The sequence below is a fragment of the Callorhinus ursinus genome, unplaced genomic scaffold (assembly GCF_003265705.2).
Source record: "Callorhinus ursinus isolate GAN/ISIS: 27379988/994484 unplaced genomic scaffold, GSC_fseal_2.0 scaffold7, whole genome shotgun sequence".
Lineage (NCBI taxonomy): Eukaryota > Metazoa > Chordata > Mammalia > Carnivora > Otariidae > Callorhinus > Callorhinus ursinus.
The window spans coordinates 66100613-66114013 of record NW_027397069.1 but is presented as its reverse complement, the minus strand read 5'-3'; positions in this window follow the sequence as shown (position 1 = coordinate 66114013).

Sequence of the window (13401 nt, the reverse complement as noted above, 5' to 3'; positions counted from 1 at the left end):
GTGTGTGTGTGTATTGAAGGGAGTCCTTTGCTATGAGCTAGGGATTCAGGAATTGAACACACAAGACACCTAGTCTCAAGAGGAGTACAGTCTGGTGGATGTGAGTGTGTTAGTCTGCTTGGGCTACCATAACGAAATACTTTATACCGTGTGGCTTAGACAACAGAACCTAATTTTCTTACAGTTCTAGAGGATGGAAGTCCAAGATCAAGGAGTGGGCCTCTTCTATTTCTGGTAAGGGCTCTCTTTCTGGCTCACAGATGGTCACCTCACTGCGTCCTCATGTGACCTTCCCATAATACGTATACATGGAGAGAGAGAGAGAAAGAGAGGACTGTCTGGTGACTCTTTTATAAAAACGCTAATCCTATCATAAGAACCCTACCTTCACAACTTCCTCTACCTTAATTACCTCCCAAAGGCCCCGTCCCCAAATACCATCACATTGGGAATTAGGGCTTCAACATATGAATTCTGGGGGACACAAACATGCAGTCCACAACAGTGACTATTTACTGACATGGGTGGTACTCTCTAATCATGTTATCTGTTTCTTGCTGAGGTGTTCATCTGCGATAGAGTCAGTGGTATTGGCTACACACCAGTCCCATCAACTAATGGGGTTGTCTGTTGATGATGTCATTCTTTGAGAGCCCCTCCTCTGTTGAAGGGCTATCCCAGGAGAGTAGGGGTGAGGTTTCAGATACTTCTCCGCTCCTGTGATGTGGAGACTAGTTTTCTCTTTCTTTCTTTCATCTTCTGATGTTTAGCTTCCAGACACACCCAACAGAAAACCAATGTGAAACAGCACTTGTAGACCATTATAACTCCCACAGACTGGGCCTGGAGGTGTATTGGAGGGAGATGACCCTGTATCACCCTAAAACCTCACTTAAGAGCTGCTAGCTTGATTCCTTACTGATTTCTTGCTAAGCAACCATAACATAAACTTTGCATTTTATCTCTATTTCATCTCACCACCCCCTCACACCCAGACCTAATCACTTAGAGCAATATTAGAACCAACATGGTATTTATCATAATATCCTGGGAGAGTAGTGTTCTGGTAAGTACAATGAGAGCTGGTTACAGGGACTGAATGCTCCAGGGAGCATTAATCATGGTGTCTGAGTGCATTTGTGGGAGCACATTGTAAACTAATTGCCATTTATGGAGCTCACTCTATCATTACATTTAATATACAATTTCACATACAATACAACTTGTGTTTTGTTGCTTTCACACTACTGTAGACACACTCTAAGGTATGCTTCAGCCTTAAAAATTTTAGATATAAAAGTAAAACAGGCAAGAGAAATATGTTTGATGAATGATAAATGCATCTGCCTAATAGAACCTTTGGATTGTAGGAGACACTCAATAGCTAATTTTTGACTAAACAAATATGGAAAAAACAAGTAGTTTTTAATCCTGGCTTGATCTACTGCTAATTTGCCTGGTAACCTAGGGCAAGGCATCACCTTCCTTAAACATAAACTGACAACAACAGAAGAAGAAGGAAAAAAAAACACCCCACTTTACCTCAGAAAATTTCTTGGAAGAAAAACTTAAGTTTTTCTATTGTTAAAACAATGTGTCAGTAAAAGACCAAGTAGGGATTAGCTTTACTTCTCAAATTAGAGACATTCCAGTTGTTATGTGTAAAAAAACAAGTTTGTATCTTAAATACTACTTCTCTATGAAATGAGCTCTGTAATACAGATTTAATAAATCTATACTTTCTCATAATGTTTGCACCCCAGTGGGGGCAGTAGGCAAGTCAACCAACCAATCTTTACAAAATGAGAATTCAGTGCTGGATAGAGATGTGCATGAGGTGTGAAGGCAGGGGTCCCACCCATTAGACTGGAGGAGAGATGGCAGCTGACAGCAAAGTCTCCACGGGGAAGTGAACTTTGAACTGGAGGACAAATAAGTAGTGGGCCAGGGACAGTAAGGGCCTTCCAATCCATGACAACAGTGTGAGTATAGATGGGGAGAGAGAGGAGTAGATGTTGAAGTTTTTGGAGAAACTAGCATACTTTGGAATGAAGAACATTTAAGGAAAGAGAAGAAAAGAGCATCAGGAAAGACAGACAATAGATTTGCTAATGAAGAGTCACCTATGCCCTGCTAAGCACTTTGTCTTGCATCCTTAACTCTATGTGGGTTTTATTTTATTTTAATAAATATTTAATAGTCTATTTTACTCAGTCTTAGAAAAAGAAATAGAGCATTATTTTGTATACTACAGCCAGCAATGTATTTTAATTTTTTGGTCAACATCGTCAAATAATGGTAATTTTTTATAATTCAACCTGTTCTATAAAATACACCTGAAGCTTGCTAAACAGAATTTTGGTAGATTATAAATTTGGCCCCAAGAAATATATTAGCTCAAACATGTATCTAGCTTTTTATTTAATGACCACATTGCCTGCCTGATTTAGAAATACTCTTTGGGAGAATTTGGATGACAGTTTTAGAAGGTTTGGATTATATATTTTTTAACATTTATTTTATTTATTGTTGTAAGAACACTTAACATGAAACCTAGCCTCTTAACGAATTTTTAAATGTTCAGTAAAGTATCGTTGACTATAGGTACAATGTTATACAGCTAGATCTCTAAGGCTTTATTCCTCTTGCTTAAATGAACTCTATGGCCATTGATTAGTAACTCCCCATTTTCTCATCTCCCCAACTCCTGGCAACCACTGTTCCACTCTTTGATTCTGTGAATCTGACTACTTTAGATGCCTCATATAAGTGGAATCATGCAGTGTCTTTCTGTGACTGGCTTATTTCACTTCACATAAAACTGTTGTTGCCTTTGCTTTTGGTATCCGTGCAATCACTGCCAAGACCAATGTCATGAAGCTTTTCGTCTAGGAGTTTTATAGTTTCAGGTCTTATGTAAGCCTTTAATCTATTTTGAGTTGATTTGTGTATGATGTAAAATAGGGGTTCAATTGAAATATTTTGCATGTGGATATCCAGGTTTCCCAACACCACTGGATGAAGAGACTACCCTTTCCCCATTGTATATTCTTGGCACCCTTTTTGAAGATCAGTTGACCATATATGTGTGGATTCGTTTCTGGGCTCTCTATTCTGTTCCATTGGTCTATACATCTGTCTTCATGCCAGTACCACAATGTTTCAATTATTATAGCTTAAAATTAAGAAGTATGATGTCTCCAGTTTTGTTCTTCTTTATCAAGATTTATTTGGTAATTTGGGGTTCCATATGAATTTTTAAATTGTTTTTCTATTTTTGTAAAAAAATGGCATTGGGATTTTGACAGGGATTGCACTGAATCTATAGATGGCTTTGGGTACTAAGTCTTCGAATCCATGAACACATATCTTTCTATTTGTTTGTGTCTTGTTTAATTTCTTTCATCAGTGTATTACAGTTTTCTTTTTTTTTTTTAAGATTTTATTTATTTATCTGACAGAGAGAGAGACAGCGAGAGAGGGGACACAAGCAGGGGGAGTGGGAGTGGGAGAAGCAGGCTTTCCGTGGAGCAGGGAGCCTGATGCGGGGCTTGATCCCAGGACCCCGGGATCGTGACCTGAGCTGAAGGCAGACGCTTAACAACTGAGCCACTCAGGCGCCCCTACAGTTTTCAATATATAAATCTTTCACTTCCTTAGTTAATCTTATTCCTTAGTATTTTATTCTTTTCAGTCTATTTTAAATTGCATTGTTTTCTTAATTTCCTTTTCAGATAGTTAATTTTAATGTATAGAAACACAACTGATTTTGCATGTTGATTTTGTATCCTGCAACTTTACTGACTGTTTATTATTTCTAATAGTTTTGTTTTTTAATGGAGTATGTAGGGCTTACTATATGTAAGATCATTATGTTTGTAAACAGGAACAATTTTAATTCTTCTTCTCTGATTTGGATGTCTTTTATTTCTTTTTCTTGCCTAATTGCTCTGGCTACGTCTCCCAATACTGTGTTGCATAGAAGTGGCAAAAGCAGGCATCCTTGCTAATCTTAGAGAAAAACTGTTTATTTTTCACTGTTGAGTATGATGTTAGCAGCAGGTTTTTCATATATGGCCTTTATTATATTGAGGTACTTTCCATTCCCAGTTTGTTCAGAGTTTTTAGCATGAAAAGATGTTGAATTTTGTCAAATGATTCTTCTGCATGTATTGAGACAATCATGTAATTTTTATCCTTTATTCTGTTAATGTGATGTATTACATTAATTGATTTTCGTATGTTAAACCATAATTCCATCCCAGGGATAAATCTCATTTGGTCATGGTGTATGATTCTTTTAATGTGCTGTTGGATTTGATTTGCTAGTATTTTGTTGAGGATTTTTGTATCTACATTCATCAGGGATATTGCCCTGTAATTTTCTTTTCTGGTGGTATGTGTCTGGCTGTGATATCTGGGTAATGCTGGCTTCATAAAATGAGTTTGGAAGTGTGCTGTCCCCTTCCTTTTTTTCGGAAATGTTTGAGAAGGATTAGTATTAAATCTTTCTCTCTCTCTCTCTTTTTTAAGGTTTGGTAGAATTCACCTGTGAAATCATCTGGTCCTGGGCTTTTCTTTGTAGACGGTTTTTGATTACTGGTTCAAACTCCGTACTAATTGTACATCTCATCACATGTTCTATTTCTAATGTTATTTGAGTATTTTCTCTTTTTTTAAGTTAATCTAGCTGAAGGTTTGTAAATTTTGTTAATCTTTGTTGAAAAACCAACTCTTAGTGTTGTTTTGTTTTATTTCTGTTCTAGTCTTTCTTATTTCCTTCCTTCTGCCTGCTTTGCACTTAGTTTTCCTTCTCTTTCTATCTCCTTAAGGTATAAAAATAAGTTGTTGATTTGAGATCTTTCTTCTTTTTTAATGTAGATATTTGTCACCATGAAGGTCCTCTTTACTACCACTTTACTGCATCCCTTAAGTTTTGGTATGTTGTATTTTTATTTTCATTTTTCTTGAGGTATTTCCTAATTTCTTTTTTGATTTGTTTTTTGACGAGATGGTTATTCAAGAATATATTGTTTATTTTCTAAATATTTGTATATTCCCCAATTTTCCTTCTGCTATTGATTTCTAATTTCATTCTATTGTGGTCAGAAAAGATACTTTGTACGATTTCAATCTTTTTAAGTTGTTAAGACTTGTTCTGTGACATAACATGTGATCTATCTTGGAGAAAGATCTGTGTGTGCCTAAGAATATGTATTCTGCTGCTCTTGTGTCAGATGTTCTGTATATGTCTGTTAGGTCCATTTGGTCTACAGTGTTATTTGAGTCCTGTATGTCTTTATTGATCTTCTGTCTCAATATTCTATCCATTATTGAAAGTGAGATATTGAAGTTTTTTATTATAATTATATTGTTATCTATTTCTCCCTTTAGTTCTGTCAATATTTGTTTTGTACATTTAGGTGCTTTACTGTTGAGTGCCTATATGTTTATAATTGCAATATCTTCCTAGTGGATTGACTGTTTTATCATTATGTAATGTTTTTGTCTCTTGTGACAGTTTTTGACTTACTGCCTATTTTTTTAAAAGATTTTATTTATTTATTTGCGAGAGAGAGAATGAGAGATAGAGAGCACGAGAGGAAAGAGGGTCAGAGGGAGAAGCAGACTCCCCGCTGAGCAGGGAGCCCGATGTGGGACTCGATCCCGGGACTCCAGGATCATGACCTGAGCTGAAGGCAGTTGCTTAACCAACTGAGCCACCCAGGTGCCCACGGCCTATTTTTTTTATATAGTATGTCCATCCCTGCTCTTGTTTGTTTACCATTTGCATGGAATATCTTTTTCTAGTCCTTCACTTGAGCCTGTGTGTGTCCTTAAATCTAGAATGAGTTTCTGGTAGGCAGCATATAGTTGGGTATTATTTTTTATTCATTGATGGGGAAGTTTAATCCACTTACATTAAAGTAATTATTGACAAGGAAGGGCTTACTATTGCCATTTTATTGTTTTCTGTTAGTCTTATAGTTCTCTTGCCTGTCTTTTCTTCTTGCTGCCTTCCTTTGTATTTTGTTGCTTTTTTTTTTTTTTTTTGTATTGATATGCTTTGACTCTTTTCTGTTTTCCTTTTGTGTAACTTCCATAGGTAATTTTTGTGTGTGGTCACCTTGGGGCTTACATAAAATGTCTTATAATGATAACAATTACTTTTTGACAGATAACAACTTAAGTTCAATCACATACAAAATCTCTACACTTTAACATAGCCTTATATACACACATTTTATTGTCGCAATTTTTTGTTTTACTTAATACATTTTAGTTATAGTTATTTTAATACTTTTGTCTTTTACTTTTTAAAATATTTTATTTATTTATTTGACAGAGGGAGAGAGCACAAGCAGGGGGAGTGGCAGACAGAGGGAGAAGCAGGCTCCCCACTGAGCAGAAAGCCTGATCATGGGGCTCGATCCCAGGCCCCTGGGATCATGACCTGAGCCAAAGGCAGATGCTTAACTGACTGAGCCACCCAGGCACCCCTGTCTTTTACTTTTATATTAGAATTAAAAGTGATTTACTCACCACTATTATAGTAACTCAGTATTCTGCATTTGTCTACATATTTACCTTTATCAACAAATTTCCATTTCCTGGATCAGGATGTCCATCCCCTTCTCTAGATTTGAGAAGTTTTTAGCCATTGTTTCTTTAAATAAGCTTCCTTTTTTTCCCTTTCTCTCTGTCTCTCTGTTTCTCTCTCTCGCTTCTCTTTCTGGAACTCCTATAATTTGTATATTGGTCCACTTGATGGTATAAGTCCCGTAAGCTTTCTTCATTTTTTTAAATTTTTGCTCCCCTGCCTGAATTATTTCCAATGACCTATCTTTGAGTTTGCTGATCTTTTCTTCTGCTTGAGCTAGTCTGTTTTTGAATACCTCTAGTAAATTTTTCAGTTTAGTTTTGTTCTCTTCGGCTCCATGATTTCTGTTTGGTACTTTTAAATATTTTCTGTCTCTTTGTTTAGATTTTCACATTGGTCTCTTGACTTGTGAGCATCTTTATGATAGCTATTTTGAATTCTCTGTCAGGTAAATCATATAATTCCACTTTATTAGGGTTGGTTTCTGGGATTTATCTTGTTCCTTTATTGGGAATATCTTTCCTTGAATCTTATTTTCCTTGGCTCTTTGTGTTGGTGTCTGCTCATTAGACAAAGCAGGCTTCTTTCCCATTCTTTATAGACTGTCTTCATAGGAGAAGATCCCCATTAATCAGCTCAGCCAGGGATTCTGACTCCCTAGGGGGAAGCTGAGAGCTGAAAAGTTGGGATGCTGGAGACACAAACCAACCCTTTCCTCCCTTGGATGAAGCTGTGAGCAAGGGGGACTCTTCCTGATCATAAGGTACTGAGCCTGTCAGGGGTTCTTGTGAGAAGATGTCTTAAACCTCCCTACCAGCTTCAGTGAGGCTTGTTTCATACCCTTCCAGGGTGCTGGAAGCTTTCAGTTACTTTCTGGATTTCTCACAAAGGAAATATTTCTGTGGATTGCTGCTGAACTAGTGTGTTTGTGGGAGAAGGAGGGCCCAGGGCTTCCTACTCCACCATTTTGCTGGCATCCCTTCAATGCATATTTTATTTTATTCTGTTTTTTAAGATTTTATTTATTCATGTGAGAGAGAGAGAGAAAGAGTGAGTGAGTGGGGGGGGGAGGAGCAGAGGGAGAGGGATAAGCAGGCTCTGCGCTGAGTGCTGATCCCAATGTGGGACTCCGTCTCGTGACCCTGAGATCATGACCTGAGTCGAAATCAAGTGTCGAACTCTTAACCGACTGCACCATGCAGGCACCCCCAATGCATATTTTAAATCAATGTCTAAGGAGACTCATAGAGAAATGAGGGATGGATTAGACTGGGTTCAGAGAGACTGATAGAGTATGGCAGAAATTCAGGTGCCTCAAGATAATCATCTGTAAAATGGGTTTCTTTTGAGAATTAAATGAATGAATAAGTACAGAGCCCTTGAACTAGGGACTGGCATACAATAAATACTCAACAAATAGTAGCAATTATTATTATTATCCATATGACAAATGCTAAAGGTAACCAACAGAAGCTGAAACAACAGATGCGGTGGAGAAGAAAATGACTCCAGTTTTTCAGAAGACCATGTAAACTCGGCTTGTTACTGGTTGGAGGTGCAGGCCTGAGAACACCTGAGCAGAGCGGTCACTCCAAGTCTGGGTAGATGATGGAGACTTTCATCACTCAGGAATTAACTCAGTCCTTTGGTTTTACACAGTTTAGGGAAGAGGACCATTCTCTCCTCCTCACCCACTCTCCAACATCCTATCTGTCACAATAATAGAGAAGAACCAGGATAAAGGAGAGGGACAGAGGAGAGGATTTCAAAAGTGCCCCCTGCTTTACCTCTCAGCCTACTTGGGAGTCTCAGATATCCTGCCTTTGCCTGTCAGACTTTCCTCTAAGTACTTTCCTTAAGTACTGAAGATCTCAGTTGCAAATAGCAAACATTGATTAAGCTTGTTGTATGCACCAGTCCTTACAGAAGTCAAATGATGGCTAAAGAATGAAGATTAAAGGAAGTGAAGGAGATAGATATGAGTATAGTGAAGAAAAACACACTCCAATGGAGCTCACTTTAAATTCATGACCATGAAGCTCAAGTGATCCCTTGAGATCCCAGGCAGTCATCTGCACATCCCAAGTGCACTCACTCTAACCTTGTTCCAAGTCTGTAATTTCATTCTTTCTCCTCTCTCCTCAAATCCCCATCAGCCCATCCCTTATCCTCATCTCAGCTAATGACCTTTGTTTCTTACCTTACTGTAAAAACTGAAGCAACTAGGAGATAGCTTCCACCACCTTCCATCCCATCACATCCCCTACCAGCATCTGTACCACATATTCTGCCTTCTCACTTGCTATCCAAATAAACTTTCCATGCTCCATCAAAAGCAAATCTCTCTATTCAAGTAACAGTCTGTCCCCTTTCTCAAGATATCCCTCCTACCCATCTGCCTCCTTTTTCCAACAACTTTTCATTCTCCACTGGATCCTTCCCATTAAGTAATAAAAATATTATTTCTCCCATTGTAAGCAAACAATGTCCTGCTCTATGTCCCACTGGTACTGCCAGCTCATATCCCATTTCTTTGCCACAGAACTTCTTTTTTTTCTTTAATTTTTTATTGTTATGTTAATCACCATACATTACATCATTAGTTTTTGATGTAGTGTTCCATGATTCATTGTTTGTGCATAACACCCAGTGCTCCACGCAGAACGTGCCCTCCTTAATACCCATCACCAGGCTAACCCATCCCCCCACCCTCTTCCCCTCTAGAACCCTCAGTTTGTTTTTCAGAGTACATCGTCTCTCATGGTTCATCTCCCCCTCCGATTTACCCCCCTTCATTCTTCCCCTCCTGCTATCTTCTTCTTTTTCTTTTTTTTCTTAACATATATTGCAATATTTGTTTCAGAGGTACAGATCTGTGATTCAACAGTCTTGCACATTTCACAGCGCTCACCATAGCACATACCCTCCCCAATGTCTATCACCCAGCCACCCCATCCCTCCCACCCCACCCCCACTCCAGCAACCCTCAGTTTGTTTCCTGAGATTAAGAATTCCTCATATCAGTGAGGTCATATGATACATGTCTTTCTCTGATTGACTTGTTTCACTCAGCATAACACCCTCCAGTTCCAGCCACGTTGTTGCAAATGGCAAGATCTCATTCCTTTTGATGGCTGCATAATATTCCATTGTGTATATATACCACTTCTTCTTTATCCATTCATCTGTCGATGGACATCTCGGCTCTTTCCACAGTTTGGCTGTTGTGGACGTTGCAGCAGAACTTCTTAAAAGAATCAACCTACTCTGACCAGGTTTTCTTCTCCCTCCCTCTTCCACCAAGCTGTTACCAAGGTTACCAATAATACCCACATTGAAAATCCTTTAGTCAGCTCAATTCATCCTTTTGAGCACATCTGACATAACCCATCAGCTATACTTGATCTAGCTGATCATTGATATACTTTCTTCACTTGCCTTCCTCGACACCATACTTTTGATTTTTCTTCTATTTTACTGGTAATTCTTTTCAGTCTCCTTTGCTGGTTCCTATCCTTCTCCCTCAGCTCTTATACTTGGAGCATCCCCAACTTCCATCCTTGGTCCTTTTCTCTATCTACACTCATTCCCTTTGGTGATCTTCGGTCTCTTGGCTTTCAAAACCACCAATATGTTAATGGCTCAAATTTGTATCTTCGGAGCAGATCTTCCTATCAGACTCCAGAGTCTTACATCCAACTACCTACTCAATGTCTCCACCTTGAAATCTGGTAGGCACATGCAGACACCAGAGCATGTGACTACCCATACCCAACTCTCCCACAGCCCTTCTCTTACGCATCATGTTCTAGCCCACTGCGTGGCTTTCTTTTTCCTACATGGGTGAGCTATTTCCCACCTAGGAACCCCATCACAGTTTTCTTCACCTACATACCCATTCAGTGTCCACTTATGCCTGCTGATATCCTGCCAATCCCCAGGATACAACTCAGGTATTACTCTTCACAAAGCCTTTACCAATCCTCTGAACCAGAATTAATTTCTTCTTCTGGGCTTCCACAGTACTTTATTTATATGTCTATTCTAGGCCTTATCATCCTCTGTCCTTTTCTATAGTCCACTGTATTCATTCACTCAACAAATCCTATAGAAGGACTGCTGTGGGCCAGACACTATTGTGGGTACAGGGAACCCTTCAGTGTACAAAATAAGTAAGATTTTCTGCCCTTAAGATGTATCCATTCAAGCGGCACCTTGGTGGTGCAGTCATTTGGGTGTCCAAATCTTGGTTTTGGCTCAGGTTGTGGTCTCAGGGTCATGAGGTTGAGCCCTGTGTTGGGCTCCATGCTTGGCACGGAGTCTGCTTGAGATTTTCTGCCTCTGCCCCTTCCCCAACTTTCACTCTCTCTCTCTCTCTCAAATAAATAAATAAAATATGTTTTTAAAAAAGATGTATCCATTCAAGTGGGGGGGTGAATTGATAATAAATAATAAATATTATAAATATACAAATGATAGAGTATTATTAGAAGGTGATAAGCACTATGGACAAAAGAAAAGGTAATGCCAAGGATATATGTGTATGTAGTGATGGGACTAGAGGGGCTGTCAGTTGCAGTATTAAGTAAGGTGGTCAGGGACAGCTTCAGTGAGAAGGTGACATTCAAACAAACACCCAAAAGAAGCAAGGCAGTGAGCCAAGGAAGCCAAGGGGATACCTGGAAGACAGCAGCCCAGACAATGGAACAGCCAGAGCAAAGGCCTAAAGTGGGGCGCACCCCCTTGCCCTGCATGTTCGGGGACTCACAGCAGCCTATCCCTGGTCCTCTGCTATGTGCCCATGACACCACCACTACCAGGCTTCACAACTTCACTATTTCTCACTGGTCCTAATGCAATGACCTCCTAAGAGGTGAATCTTTTCCCGCTTTTGAGTCTTTGTTATATCACAGTCTGTGACATAGACCATTTCTCTCTCCTTGACCTCTGCAATAGTGCCCTGTCTCTGGTTCACTTCTTCTAACTGCTCCTCCTTCTCCCTTCTTCATCCTCACCTCACTCACATGCTGAGAGTCTCTCAGGTGCTACCCTCGGCCTTCTCCTTGTACCACATGCCCTCTTTAAGTAATTTCTTTCCTTTACTGGGTTGGGCTATTGTTTAGAATCTACTTCTTGACACCTGCTTTCGAAATGCTAGATTCATTTCCATGAGGATAACCTGTAGGCCTTTCAAACTTGAAGTGTCAAAAGACAAGGGCACTCCATTCCAATTCTCCAGTGCTTCCTCTGTGTTCAGTCTTGACTTCTGGCTTCATTTCATCACTCAAACTGAGAACCTTGGGATTTCCTGTGGTTACTTCTTCTCCTCCTCACCTTCCACTTGCAATCACTGACCAGATCTTGTCTGTTTTCTCCTCTCACTTCTGTGATCACTGCCCAGTGTGAGTTCTCCCAGTTTCTTACATGTGCAGTTAATTGGCCCATGGCCTGCAGTCTCTCCTCTTTGCAACTTGGCCCCCACACTCTGGGCAGATTGGATTACACTTTGCTCAATCTTAAACAAACCTCAATAGTATTTGGCTCCTGTCCTATAGGTCAAGGCCTTTTGGGACACTGATGCTTGCCATATGATCTGAACTCTCTATACAGCTTCCTCAAGGCACAAAAGTGATGAACATCACTATTGTTTTCTGGTTCTCTTCCAAAATGACATTAAGACTCTGGCTGGTGCTCTCAAGATATGGTTCATCCCATAACAGCAATCTCCATGATGCCCCAGATGAACCTTCTCACAGAAGTGACAGAATCCCAGCTACCCTTCAGGGCTTTAACATAATCAATTTGCTTCAGGTCAAGTATGTGCTAAGTAAAAATGACCTGCATTCTTTTCTTAGCAGGGTTATGAATTGGGAGCACTGCTCATCCATTCACTGTATTTCTGGAAGGCTGATGTCTAGAGGAGAAGAATCCAACATCATAACTAGAGACACATTTTGCCACCTAAAGGAAGGCACTAGTTGGCCCCTTGTGAACAGTTGTCACCAGTATCAATCTCCCAGATCACCTTTCATAACTGGGAGTCAATGATTCTCTCCATTCTAAGGGGGAAAACCAGATTTGTTCTATGCTTTATCCTACTGTACTCCAGACAGAAAAATATATGGAGTTGGTAAGATCATTAGGATTTAGAATACCAAGACTTGTCAGAAATAGACTCACTTACCATAATACTTTGCAATTTAGAAAAGTTCAAAGAACAGAAATCTGGAGCCAATCCCAAAAATGCGGGGTACTTCCAATTTCCTGGCTCCCCTGTTTTTTCCAGGGGCATATGCTGAGCTTGCCCTGGGTCTGGGGCCCTGTCCTAAGCACCATATGAAAGCTGCAGGTTAGTAGATGTGACAAAATGCTCTCATGAATCTCTCAGCTGCAGCTAGTTCGATAAAACTCTTCTCTGTCACCTCTAACTCCCAAAAGAGATGAGAACCTTTGCTTCCTTTATGGAGACTCGGATACCCAGCGATTAGCCAGAGAAATTTCTGAAGAAGGAAGGAAATTATCAGTCTTAAATCGGACCTTTTTGCATCTTAAAAAGAAATCAAAGATACTCTCTTTGGAAAACTCCATCTTTCTAGATTGTTACTGCCCATGTCTGTTGCTGTTACTGCAACAATGAAATGCTTCAGATGCCTTGAATTCCAGGAATCTGGTCTCTTGCCAGAGCTGCAGAGTGATATGAATAATTTCTGGGCTCTGATACTCAGGATGGATGTGTTTCTGGGATTTTTTTGGCAGAAATACCGCCAGAGTCTATCTCTCTTAGAGAAGTCAGCGATTTC